We start from the raw sequence: 14,338 nt of genomic DNA, 5'->3' as shown, positions 1-14,338 counted from the left end.
CGAGACTTCAGAGAGCCTCTGTGGGTGAGTCAGCGGGACAACTTACAGTGTTGACAAGAACCCCGCTAGTGCGACCGCGCGCACACAAAAGCATACATCCATGGTGAATGTATTGGGAATAGACATCGATTGTAGCTCTAAATGAAAAGGCATTCATAAAGTGTGACCTCTGTGTTGAGATCTGTAACCCCTACTGAACAAAAGCCCGCCAGAAAGCGTTTATAAAAGTCTATGTACGTCCGTCTCTTTGTCAGGCCTGCTGCCATTGTCTTCGCGTCACTGTACTGTCTATTAAAAGCCGCCATAAGGTGCGTTCCCGTTCTCATGTAGGTCCGAAACTGAGTCGATTTCTCGCCTTTTCATCTGGCTCGGACAGCGTCTTCCTGACTGTCTCTCGGAGTGGCTGGGCGAAGTGTTTTGGTCTTGTGGCGAAACGGTAAGTGTTGACAAACCTGTGTTTCGTGTTTGCTGAGGTAGAAAGTGACGAAAAACCGCGATTGTTATTATGGTACTGAAAACCACCGAGTGAGTGTAGTACATACATATACGCGGAATCTGTCTACCCACTCCAAGTTCGTTTCACCTGAAGGTCAACTTAATCTATGGAGTTTCTTTCGAATCTTGAATCGCTTTTCTGCAATCAAAGAGAAGATCGGTGATAATCTGATACTAGGTATATCATTTTATTTGTCTAACTAGTGAAGTTCTTGTAGTACATCAGGATGAATAGCACAGGTCATGTGATATTGTCGACTATTAAAAGAGTTGAGAATGGTGAGTTGAGTCCATGAATGTGTATTCCGCCAAAGGCATGGCATATACGTGTTGGGGATCGTCTCGATAGCTGTGTGTGGGTCAACTGTAAACGTGAGAGTCCACCGTTTCGGTCGCGCTATTTTCACAGTTTAATGCCAGCCTTTTAAAACCATGGATAGTTTTAGGCGAGCTACTGAAGTAGCAGTGGTAAACACTTAAGTTTTGAGTGACGTGTGACAATTACACCAGGAATACTGACACAGAAACCGCCTACTTCAGACCGTCAGCTAGGGAACTTAATCCTTAGCGTGGCAGTCAGAAAGCTAATCAGTCTGGGGATGGTAACGGGATGTTCTTAATGACTGCCTTCTTAGCCAGCGTGGACGGACGTCCCGAACCACCCAGTGGCCCAAATACCAGATCGCTGCATTTGACAAGGACAGTGCTGACCGGTGCTCGCACCGTCGTCCTTTTATTGAGTGTCATGCATGGTTTAATGCGTTCCTATTTCTCCTTTTCACGAGAAACCGATGCAACTAACCCATTTTGTGTGCCAGCCCCTCTTGCAGAGCAGTGTTTACGGGGGTCGCCCACTGTTTCATGCAAAGTAGGACCATATCGCCTCGGGACAGCGAAAAGCCAAAAACAGGCGGTCATTGTGAAAGCCTGGCCTTATATACTTATTTAAATAAGACGACAATAACAATTATCGCGCCAACAAAGCAAGACTTAATTACCCAGAATAGATTAATCTGCTTCTCATTTTTATCACGTGCAGTTATCGACATTATTGAACCAGACATACAGAAAGGGGCACTACCTGTATTACTTGAGAAGGGAAATAACCGCGCCCTGTCCTGGCATCCCTGAGGTTCAAACCATGAATAACCAATCAGTTATCAAGTACCCCTTACATGCTGGGTGACATGTGTCAGTGAGAACGGTTATTTTCAAAACTATGTGGCGAACGCTTCCTAATATCCTACACTTAAACGATATAATGAGTCTTTTTTAAGGGGCGAACAAAACGGGAAGTTCCAAATCGATGAGCAGAATTTGTTTAATGTCCTTCAGGACCGACGAAATCGTTCGAGTGTAAGTAAGTCCCACACAGTAAAAGGGGGTAGAAAAGTCTAAGTAATGCTTGGCCAAGGTACAGTGTATTCATGTGTTGCTCCATGCTTCTTTGAAACTGTACGTAAATTCATTATTGCAGACAATGCGTTCATGTTGGCCGTTCTGACGAGGAATTCCTTGCTGCGGGGCAGTTCTGCAGAGCGGTTATCGACTTCAACGGGAGCGGCAAGTCCATAAAACAAAGACTGGTATATAAAATACCACTCTAAACCGTTTCAGAATATTCTGTTGGGCACCTGAGCTCGAACACTGGCTTGCTAACTTGAAATCTACGACAACGGAGAAAGTCTCGTCTACTCTCGTTGTCTAAATACAGTTATGCGCTGAATTTGCCGGTACAGATAAAACCGTGTTAGAGCTACATATTCTGTAGTGTTCGTTATAAATAACATTCGTACAACGTCATACTTTCTCAGGAAGGGTGACCTGCTATTGCAATAGTCAGTTCTGAATCGGTATAAGAGGTCATAAACATTCAAGGTCACGGTGGCATTTTGAATCGCTGTATCGTAAAGGAGAATGAAAATGACTAAAACAGCGATTCGGATCAAATTATGTCGAAAGTATTCCGTAAGGCGATAGGTAAGTTAATTAAAGAGTTCTTAGATAGAAAATGGACGGAATCACATCAAATGAGTGAATCGAACCGACTTGAGGTGAAAAACTCACGATTCGAGATGGAGGACAGTGGAGAACTGTTAAGTTTTAATGTGGAATGCTTCGAGAGATGCAATATGTGGATTTCGTGTCCTTTGTTTCAACATTTGATGACCACAACCTGTTCAGAATCATAGTGTCTGATCGTATTAAGTGTCGAAGGATGTCGCCCTCTCGCGGTTGAATTTGGATTCGGTTCTGTTTCAATAGATTCACAGAGCATTGGCACATATCCTATCAAAGGTATGAAATCTAGCGGCGGTGTTTATCTCTTTACAAAACACGCGAAAACAAGTGGCAAATCGACGTTCATCTTTGTCAGGAAGTAGAAAACAGCATTCGTGAAAACTTTGTTGCATAATGAAATCCGTGCCTGCTGTGACTCGATAAAAAACTGCTGAAGGAAACATTTTATCCGCAAAATGAAGAGACACAATTTTCATGAGATCTAACATTGCATGGAGAAAATCATTTGTATTGTTCGCCAAAAAGTGAAAATGACCAAAAGAAAAAGAACAAGAAAGTGAGATGAAACGTATATAACAAGGGAGTGAACATCTTTACTTTTTCTAAATACAAAAAATTTAAAATCAAGAATATTTTATGAACATCTCTGAGATTCTTGCACTTTCTTCCCCTTCAGAGTATTTCAGAAGTAGGACGTGATTTTGATCCATCTCGTCATTTGCTTACTTCTTATGATTTTTTTAAAATCCGCATTTATAATTTAATATTTTGAGGGCACAGACGAGAAAAAAATATCTGCCAAATTGAAAGCATTCTCTTCACTAACTTCAATATCACATACCTACGATGAACTTTCTTACTCACTTCCCGTCTTCGCTCATGTAGGTAAGAAATTTGATCTTGCAGTCTCACAGTTCTTCTTGGGTGAACTATATCCGGTCAAACCTGCCCTGGAGAAGTCGAGCATTCAAACATGACCGAGTACTCAATTAGCTGCTGTGGCACAGTGCATTTTTATTCTTCCTTGACGATTCAAACTAATGCCGAATACTTATTACGCAGTAAATACACGTAGTAAAGTGGTTGATGACTACGGGCAAAGGTCGGTTACTCCCCCATCTAGCGGTCAAACTGGTGCGGTAAAGACCAAATACCATGTCAGCAACTGAGAGGGCGTGACTTTGCTAGGTTGAGTAGTTTTCAGAGAACAAAATATACAGTAACCAAAGGCATCACAACAAGAGTATTTTCAACCGTTGCGCAGGTCTTAGGTCATCGACTCGACTTCTGTGTTTGGTTCGCTTCTGTGGAATTCCTAACTGAGTTGTAATTCACAACAAATGCGAGCAACTTACCGTAGCGTTCAGCAAACTATTTTGCATGTTGGATTTCTTTGGAGGTACGCCCCCTACAGTACGACAACTTCATCTCGTCGCTTACAAATAAACCAAATAACACTGAAGTACATGTATATGCCAGTGAGACCTCAGTGTGTTGCTGGGAGGAATTTGCAACATACAATAGAGAAACGATTATAAATCAGAACACATGATTAACAAATTACACTTTAATAAAATAATCTTTTAACTGAAGATCATGGGTGTTCTGATACGAAGAAAAATAGTGAGAGCATTGGTTGATGATGAAATCGATTGCGTGGATCAAGGACACGGGTCACAGGTCTGGGTCACCGACTGAAGGCGGACAAACAGGAAACTGCGGTCACTTCTTTCACACGCTCATACTTTTTTTAATTCTCGAAACGCAATATACACAGTGCGGTAGTGCGCCATCTCAAAACAGAATTTCAAGATCGAAATCGTGAATTTCTTTGTCTATATCTTCTTGCAATCGAATCAAGTGGATATACCTTACAATGGAAGCTTTAAAAAACTGGATTCAATATGCAATTCTAATCCACATAGGAAAAGAATTACCCGTCACAAAAATATCTCAAACTTGGCAGCTACCGATAAGACGCGATATTCAAAGATATCCGATATATGTGTACACACATGATCCCCTGGAGCAAACACACCTCAACTATTGACACGACAAAGAAACCAGCGGACATACATAAAGAGACTAGTACGCGGATGATTTAAATGTCAAATCGGACCATTATGGAACAAAAGTGTGACTGTTTTACCGCAAGCGTGATATTGAAATTTACGAATGATGATGGAACATTTCGTATTCGAGGGGTGCGCCTGCGCAGAAACAATGTAGTGTCCACTGTATTCCTGGTAAGAGGAAACGGCGTACGTGTTGGGTTGGTTGATCGACGCACTGAACATATAGTACTTGAGGTGAGTGGATAACACTTGGTATTTAGGGTATTTCCCTAGCATCGTTTTACTGGCTTCAAGTTCAATGTCGACCGAAAGAACCTGACAAACGTGCAGATAAACACCATTCGTCGGCCCGACTTCACCACTCCCGCCGCGACAGGCCAGCTGCAAGTTTCGGCTTTCACCTCGGCTCGATGGTGTTTGGTTTTCTATCGCAAACAGCGCTGTGACGCGGACTCCAACTGAACTTTCAAAGTTTGACTTGCTCTCCAGATGTTATTGTCTCACATACCTTCTGTCAACATATTCGCTTTTGAGAGCATTTCAAGTAACAGTGAAATGAACTGAGTCGGGCATGTGAACATGGTCTAATCAAAATCGGTCGAAAACCACATTCAACGCAACGCTTATTACTGTAACTCTAACTCTTGTCTAAATTATTTAAAAAAAACCGCTAAATTTGTTCGAATTTCGAAACAAATCGCCCTATACCAGTGAGATCGTACAACGTGCCTCGCCTCTATAGGAAATTTACATGTAACCAAGGAAAATCGACTACGCGTAGTAGGCCAAAACGTTGTCAACATTTGGATGCGAAAGACAACGAAAGCAGCATATGTCTGAGCGAACCTGGTATAAGATCATGTTTTGTCTCAGTACTATGTGTACCCAAGCACTGTTTAAGGGATTGTCAACATCATATAGACCTGTAAGCAGCACAAGCTGGACAGGTTGGCAAACTGGTCTCACTGCTTGCTACAAATGTCAGATTGCTGGATAAAATGAATGATTGCGTCAACCTTTAACCCTGCAACAATCCCCTTTAGTTTGCCGTGGCTGAGGTTTCGTCTACTTTGCATTTAAATAGTGAACTCCTTCAAGGACCTTGCTCAGCTCTTAAGCCATTTATAGCATGTCGTTTTACTGCCAGAAACACCATTACAATGTGAAAACAAAAACATATATGTCTCCGACCTGTGTAGCGACAAAAATGCGTGGCTGTCATCTGTATTCAAATCTACTATAATGCTATGTAATGAAATCCCAGCTGCATTTTAGGGTTGTCACGTGAATACCTGGCGGCGGGCGCCGTTTTATTACCCCATCACGTGTGAGGGAGGCTTTCTTCGCTTCCGATAAAGCCTTACGTTAAAACACGGTAACTCTAAAAACAAGCCAACAAGGAAGAAAGAGGAAAAGAATGGCCATATATGCCGATGTTTTACATTACCGCGACTGGACCGTTTCCACTCCAGTGAAGGTGGTCTCTCAATTATCTCAGTATTGTCAACGCCTGTAAGTTATTTGTACTCGGTCGTATTAACATTTAGCGCAGGAGAATGGCGAGGATTTATACGTAACGGTTTGCAAATAGTAAACAATACCGCCTTGTAGCCCGGCACGTCGGACATGATACGCCCGCGGTAGGTTTATACCCCGAAGTCCCACCATTACTCAATCGCTCCATTAGAGGGTTCATCGAATCAGAGAGCAAATGGTCCGTTATAAGGAATCTCGTCGAAATATCACGTCTCAGAGCCTGCTTGATGCATTTCGACAATCTGAAACAGACACTTATCGGCCAAGCGACGTTGGGATCGATGTCAAGTTAATTAAATTGTCCAGGTATCCAGATTAATTAAAATTTGTTGAGTAGTTGCACTTATTTTGATGTAATTGGATAGAACCTTGTTTTAGCTGCGACATGTTACCTTGTCAGACAATGGGACAATAGAAAACTGCTATTTTCAACTTTTAATTATAAGCATAAGATGTGGTTACCTCACGTCAAATCAATGATGTTTTCTGGTTTATTTGTTCGCTGTACTGCCACAATATCTCCGTCTTTCACGTCGAGTTCTGTCTGTTATCAATGCTCGGTTACGTCTAATTTCTGAACGTGACCGCAACCTTAAAAAAAATATCTTTCCCCGCAGTATTCTCCAACATGCGAATGAACCAATTTACCGATGCTCCGTTTCCGTTCGACTCAGGAAGTTTTAAAGCGACACTGCAAAATTAGCTTAGAGAACCCCCCTCCATTTACAAGTATTTGATTTACCCCTGGTAATACCCAACAATTCATATGCAAATTAACTATCATTTGAGGTCAATTGTCAATTTCATGTACAATACTGCTCGGCTGTTATTATGTCTGTCTACTTCGTCATCCCTCTCCAAACAATACGCCAGAATTCCCTTTGTGTATTTCTTAAAAATCAATCTTTTCAAATATTTGATTTCGCACTCCTGTTACAATGGGGACCCAAACACGCCGACCAAGTGACATGTAAAACATCACCGCGTTTTTTAAGTTATTCTCATTTTGTGCAAGTCAGAGCGCGTAAAAAGACCATTCTCTCTACACAACGTAAAGTATGATATAACATTGAACAGTTTTTATTTTCAATCCATTATTTTTGTATAATCTATAATTGTTACACGTTTTTTTTCTGTAGCTGCCTTCGATATATTCGTGAAATTCCCGTATTTTTTTCATAATGCTTTGCATTGTCTTTTCGGCAAAATTATGTCAAACATTTGACTTCATGGGCAAAGTGAAATGAAAGGGAATTACTCGCAGAGTTTGTAAGGGAAAGTTGAACTTCAAGTTCCCGATGTTTCCGACCATCTCAAACACCTAGAGCTAGAAGTTAGGCCGCTGTGTTGTTTAAATCTGAAAGGGTATCAGTATCGTGTTCGGCGGTACACTTTCACTCGAAAATGTGCATCTATACACGGCAATTTGCAGGCAGGTCATTTCTTCTCGCGTCACGCTCCGTTTCGAGCACGTAAAAGATCGGCGAATGATCTCCCGATACCTAAATATTACACACCTCAAATAAACACCGGGATTTTATTGTCTTTCGATGTATATTTGATGAGGGGGAGAACTCGTTGAATCTAGATTAACTTCGAAATAGCATGCAATGTGCTTCCCTGGCGAGACTACCTCCCGTTATCAAGTAAACGGCGCGCCTTAATGCGCTATACATATATTTTCAGCTTGAGTTACGGTTTAATCCACCTCTGGGAATCGAAAAAAATGCCCAAGTGGGTTCATCAGTATTCTTTTCCCATTGTTACCTGTTAAATGTCTCATTCTTTAAGAGTTCGGCTACACTGGATCCGTATGGAGTTCCTGTTTCTGTTTTTTTCCCTGCCTCTAGCTTATTAAGGCCAGACGAGTGTCTTCTACGGGTCAAAGGTCAGCAACAGCGACGTGAAAGTGTAGCTTCGAGGAACGATTTGTAGAGCAAAGTTGGTCGTCACTGCTGGACGGCCCTTGTCGATTCAAGCGGTTAGGAGAATTAGCGTTTTCAATTACATTTTCAATTTTGCACATTTTGAATTCAACTTAACACTCACTACCAACTATGAAATACGACATAACATAAGCAATTTTAGCTTCAAAATGCTCTAATCTTTCATCCTTGAGGCAATTGATGGAAGTTATATGCTGCTTACACAATGCTGACGTTTGGTTCAGAATATTATTTGGCCATAGCTTGGGAGTCTCGTGGGCAATTACAGAGGATGATAACAGAGATAGAATTATTCATAAATATTCAGATTGAGAAATAGTATCCGAAAAAAAAATCAAATTCGCGAAAGGTATCACTCTCGTCTTTTGTTAAGATATGACGCCCCTACAGATCAATTAGATCTTTGCGCACCGTTGCAATTTTTACCGCACGAGTGGCGAGAATTGAATATCTAATAATGCATCTCGGCTTACCTTATCCCCGGCCCGTCGCTTTGGTGAGTAAAAAAACCCCGTTTATTACGAGCTGATCAATTCCATTCACAAAATACTTTTTTGAAAACTGCGGTATAAACTTGAATCTTAGAACTTTATTTTTTTATTCAGCCTAGTCAGACGCCTTATTTAAGGAGAAACTTCAACGAACTGATGAATTTTTGGAGGGGGAGCGGGAGATGTTTTAGTTGTCACGGCGAGGTGAATCAAGCACGGTCTAAATTGATGACCGTGGCTTATTAGGTGTACAACTAATGCTTCTGTGTTTAAGTGAATGGATGAATTAAAGTCAGTTACCGTCATATTGATGGGCCTACATCCTACAATAAGAGCGTCCCCCACGCAGCATGGCGCCAGCCTTTCCTTTGAATTCGCACCTGTGATATATTAGCTTTTGGATGGCTGTCTCGCTGACGATGTCAATGTTCAGCGTGTAGAAGTTATAAAATTTATAACACTAACACCGCGTGATCGGCAGCACATCTCGACGTGCAGCAAGACACAGAGCGACAATTCGATCGTACATCTTCACTTTCATCATGTTCAGCATGGCGGCGAGAATTACGAGCTCTCAGGTAAAAATTGATGTGGGGTTAAATCAGCTATGCTTTTTTTTCGCAGACCTACGTGACAGCGATTTCAGAAATACAAACCCAGAAGAATAAATCAAAACCATAAACAACGTCCAATAAATCGTTTCTATTAATGTACAGTGCGGTTGCTTAATATTCTATTGTGGCGATTAGGCAAGGAAAAGGAAAGCGAGGGTCAACGTTTTCATTTATATTTGAGTTGCAAAGCAGTCTGATGAAGAATATAATTTCGAGTCTTTAGATAAAAACAAAAAATACAAGAGAGATGAGTTCATCTTCAAACTTGCTGGATCTAATGCAGTATCTGATGCATGTTTACCCTCCGCTCTCGAGGTAATACAGACTTTTGCGAATCCGGCAGTCTCCTTTTCATCATATGGGAAAGAGCTGAAAAGACAGATATAACAGTGGAGTAAGTCAATTTATCAAAATATTACCTTTTGATTACTATAGAATATTGTCCGAATGGCGCTATAATAGTAAACCATGAATGAATGCAATATATGTATCTCCGCCCTGAGCGACATGCCCAGACGCCGACAAAGCAGACCCGGTGCGTTTGAAATAGGAATATGCCCAAGCCTTAGTGACAAATAATATTTTATAGTGTTGGGAATGCACAACGGTGAAATTAACATCGGCTGTACAAGAAACACCCGTGTGTATTTGACAGATCAACAAGCGTCGAATAGAGCTGCACATTTCAATGTCAATGACTTCTAGGTTAGATTTTAAGAGGCATCATGAACTTCCGAAACGACTCTAACGGGGGTTCATTTATAGATATGCCAATTACTTTCAAATAGCGTTTTCAGCTTTATATTGTAATATCAGAATTTCTCGAAGGTCGGTGGCTATAAATTTATATGTTTCAAGGCCAATGTCAACTTTCCACAACGGCCTCATAGAAGCAGTGAACGGAGTTCACCTTTTCGATATGAGGAATTTGCCTTACTGTATATACCCTCATGAGTATTTGTGGATTGAATTGCGCTGCCACCGTCGTTGTTTGTGAGTCACTTATGTTCAGAGTGTGCTCTTTACAACATTGTGCTTGACCTTTGACATCCGTGGCGTACCTAGCCAAGAGCCATGGTGAAGAATGTCGTCTGCCGCGGCGCTACCGTTGCCGCTACCGATCACATTCCAAATCAAATCAAATAAAATGACTCGGCAACGGATTACTGCGATTGGCTGACTGGAAAACAGTCTGCGCATTCAGAAGCAGATGAGTAAAATTTTAATTTTTCGCAGATTAGTGTAAACACTAGTATTTGACTTTTAATAAAAATGTTCTTCGGATCGTACCATTTTGCTGACGTCATTCAGAGTCTTCCGTACGCAAACCTTCTGACCTCAAACCCACATCATCCGGGCATCTTTCCAAAGCACGAGGGACATCCGTGACAATTTTACGCATTTTATGGCCGACTTCTATCAATAGATTGAAAAAGATCAAACCCAATTTATCTGAAATGCCCAGTTTTTAACAGGAAACTGTGAAAAGAAGATTAATTGGATTGTTGAGGTATTGTTACCTTGACAACCTTTCTGCGGGCGCATTGGCATTTCAATTTTAAAGTAAAACAGCAGCATCAGTATTCTTCAGTTAATTGAAAAGACAACAATCTGCTTTACGGGACAAAGTATGGTGAACACGCTTTACTCTGAAATTATATTGATAATTAATACAAAAAATGGTCGAAGGAGTTTATTCATAACAATAACGTGTATTTGTTTGAAGTAAATGGCTTTTGAAAGATTCATTAACGCCAAGAGAGATATGGTTAGATGAAGACGGCTTCTGTACGAAAATTCTGGAATGCTTTCGTTATCACACCTAGCTGTCTGATTGTGTTCACGGTGGCTAGCATGATGGCAGTCACTGATGTCATCTGCCGAGGGAGATGGTGCCTTTGATGCTCACCGACATAATGATCAAACCGATAAGCAGACAATCCGATTAAGGTATTGAAACTGTTCTCAATATGGTTCGAAATAAACGCTCAAATGCGATTGCCGTCTTTTAGTCAGTCACGCAAATTCAGCTAACCCGTTGGCTAGCGATGTCCTTTTTTCGATTTTCGTTCAATGGATAATCAAGGTGTTTTTTTCCGATCATGAATAATTTTTAATCCTGAAAAACTTTGATATTATCGCCTTCTCTTGAGAGATCCACTTAGCATAATATCGCTGTTAGTTGTAAGTGATCTTTTGGAAACAGATTTAAGTAAAAAAAAACCGCGGAAATCATGCCTACAACGCATAGTCGCAGCTTGCAAAGTTTTGGCGCCAAAACAAAATCCGTCACTCTACCCAGCACAGAATATTTCGATCACACTTTTAGACAAGGATTCATCTTGTTAAATCTAATGTGTTATGTCATTAGTCGTGGCTGTCAGATTCATCATTTTTTTTGTTACTCTCACTCTGTCTATCTCTCTCTCTGAGATGCCGAACGGAGAGGATGGAAAATAGCGGGAAATCTCGAGTGAGCACGGCTGAGGCTAATTCCACGAATGAGTGGAAGTGAGCCCTTCTCCAGCCTCAATAGACGCTCCGATTTCACATCTGTCACCCTTCGTTTAAACCAGGCAACCCTCCGTTAATCCAGTCTCAATGTATATTGGATATTTGTAATTCAAAGTATCGGGATTTTCTTTCTGTCCTGTGAATTGCCCTGACAATGCCCGGTAATCGAACAGCGAGAGATTCCCATCACAAATACTCTTATCCGACATCGATTATTATTATTTTTGTGTGAGGATGCCGACCCGACGGAGATAAATGAGGCGATTTACTGGCTAATATTTCCTTTCTCAGTTTTAGTCGAGAGGGACTGTGTGAATCGAGGCGCGCCCATTGTTCAGCGCTCGGGCAAAATTATAACAGTATTGACCTATACGAGATTTCCAGTGATGTGTCGGGAGGGGGGGGGGGGTGTCAGTCAAATTGAATAACCAGGCGTAAAGGTGAACATCATGTACAGCATCATTTCACGTTTATAGTTTGTTTAATTGATACGGAATTGATATGGCAAACAACAATAAAAGAGATGTTTATTCATCGAACATTCTCAGATTCGTTGACGACTGATAGATTGCCTGTCAAATTATTAATATCTTGTTTTCAAATGTATTCAGGAACCCAAAACGTCATTATTTTTGCATTGGCAGAGTTCTATTGTCGGAGGTTCACACCTTCGTACGATAACACTGAAGTTGTGAAGTGAATTTGATTCAAAATGTGTGCTGAGAAATCTAGCACCGCGTCACTTTGAAGGAAGAAAATAACAGAACAAAATGTAATGAAATTAAATAGAATAACCTTAAATAAATAGATAAATAGATGAATAGATAAATAAATAAATAAATAAATAAATAAATAAATAAATAAATAAATAAATAAATGATGAACATCACTTAAGGTTTATTTCTGTGTTGACGGATCTCTCAAGTTTTGTTACGTCGTCGTCCTCTTATGTGACATGATCACTATAGAAACGGGCCGCACATCCTTCTTATCGCTCCCCTTGTCGATAAAGCGTGAAAACAAGTCTTCGCCTCGTTTTCAGTCAAATAGATAATGATTTTTTTCACCCTGCATGCCAATATGCGATACACGTTGGAAGCCAAATCACCATGTTCCCCATTGCGTTGTTCTGCATGTGTGTTTCACAGTCTCTTCTGGTATGCAAGTGTAGTTTCGGCATTGGCCCTGGAGAAAAATCTCGCTCGCAGATTTATGGTTTTGGTTTAGTAAAATTATCCAGACAGTTTCGTCGGTATTAATTGCGGCAGGGACCTTTATTGTATTACTTCGTTCCATCGGTGAACGATAACGGTGAGTAAAATAAAATAAGTCCATCTACTTCACTCGTCAAAATTGTTGGAACACTGACCGGGGGCTACAAGAATCGTTTACCGATTAATCCATCAAATCGCATTAAGAAGATACATTGTCCATTTCAGATGATTGAAGATGGCGGCGACGCCAATTCATTTTTATTTGTTTGTTTGTTTGTCATTAATTTTCCGCGCTTTAATGATTTACGCTCATCTTTGTAGATAGTGAAAGCTTCATTAGGTCTCTTTTGATGTAGTATTCCTGTACTCATTGCAAAGTGCAGTTTCCGTGGCAATGCGCAGCATCTCGAAAGCTTGCGTCTGATTGGTGGATTCTCTGATTTACAGCAACTCAAAGAGTCTGATACTTGGGCTATTGAGTAGCTGATTGGGAGTTTGGAAATAATTCATTGAAAAAACTATAGGTTTACGCCAACAATTGGCTAGAAGCTTCCAAGGCGCTGCACATTGTCCGCAGTTTCTTGTTCTACTTCCGAAACCACGTCGAGATGCCTGGTAGTCTTGTCAACGCAGCCTTCTTGCGTAGAAATAGCTAACGTTTGTGTTGACAAATGAATTCTAAATATTTTTTCTTGATTTAAATATATATACTTGAGATAAGAAGAGGAAAGTGTGCTTATTTCTCAAATCAAAACAGTCAAAATATTATCTAAAGTTTACTGTGCCATTGTCCGAGGCTGTTAATCGGATTCTTCAATACACTGCAGTGGATTCGGGTGCTGAGCTCAGCTGCTATCTTCATAACGCATTCGATGACTACAATTAGGTCCGTGACAGTTGCAATCCTCACCCATGCCGCTTTTCGTTAGACTCTATAATTTTTTTTTACATTTTAAAGTCAATTTGCTGGATGCTGAATCACCGTCTTTGCCATGCAGGGAACGTCATATCTCATCGATTCATGTCATACATTACGTACAAAAAATGAAACAAAAAAGAAATAAAAATTGACGCCCAGGAGATTTTGAATGTTAATGCCCGCAAATCGATTCATCAACAAAAGCAGGAAATAAAGATGCTCTACGATGATCGAAGTCGATGTCATAGTATTTGATGACACTGGAGAACCTTTTGCTGCCATAAAGCCAACATATTAAGTAAATCTTTATGTATAGCGTTGCCCAATTGAGTCAGTTAACAATTTAGCCGGGCACTCGGTCGATCCATCATGGTATACGCCATGTCACGGGGAGCTCTCTCCACTCAACAAAGCTGTACTCCCGCTAATAAAAATTTATGTCTCGCTCTTCATCGAAACGCCATTCGGAGACACAAAGGTGTATGCCCCAGTGGGCTGTATATTTTCCCACT

At 40.8% G+C, this 14,338-nt stretch overlaps 1 protein-coding gene across 2 annotated transcripts in view; it reads left to right on the top strand.

The window, feature by feature from the left end:
* Positions 1-234: 234 nt before the first annotated feature.
* Positions 235-14,338, top strand: part of LOC139131450 (uncharacterized) — a 70,479-nt gene continuing 56,375 nt past the window's right edge. The window contains exon 1 of one of the 2 annotated variants that reach the window (XM_070697497.1): positions 235-436. The gene's annotated coding sequence lies outside the window, so the exon portion shown is untranslated. Of the gene's footprint in view, positions 437-4,250; positions 4,827-14,338 lie in introns of those variants that run through there. The other variant, XM_070697499.1, reaches the window with a different exon arrangement.

The sequence above is a fragment of the Ptychodera flava genome, chromosome 4 (genome assembly GCF_041260155.1).
Source record: "Ptychodera flava strain L36383 chromosome 4, AS_Pfla_20210202, whole genome shotgun sequence".
NCBI classification, from domain to species: domain Eukaryota; kingdom Metazoa; phylum Hemichordata; class Enteropneusta; family Ptychoderidae; genus Ptychodera; species Ptychodera flava.
Note: the sequence above shows the minus strand (reverse complement) of the source record. Positions and strands in the feature narration are given on the sequence as shown.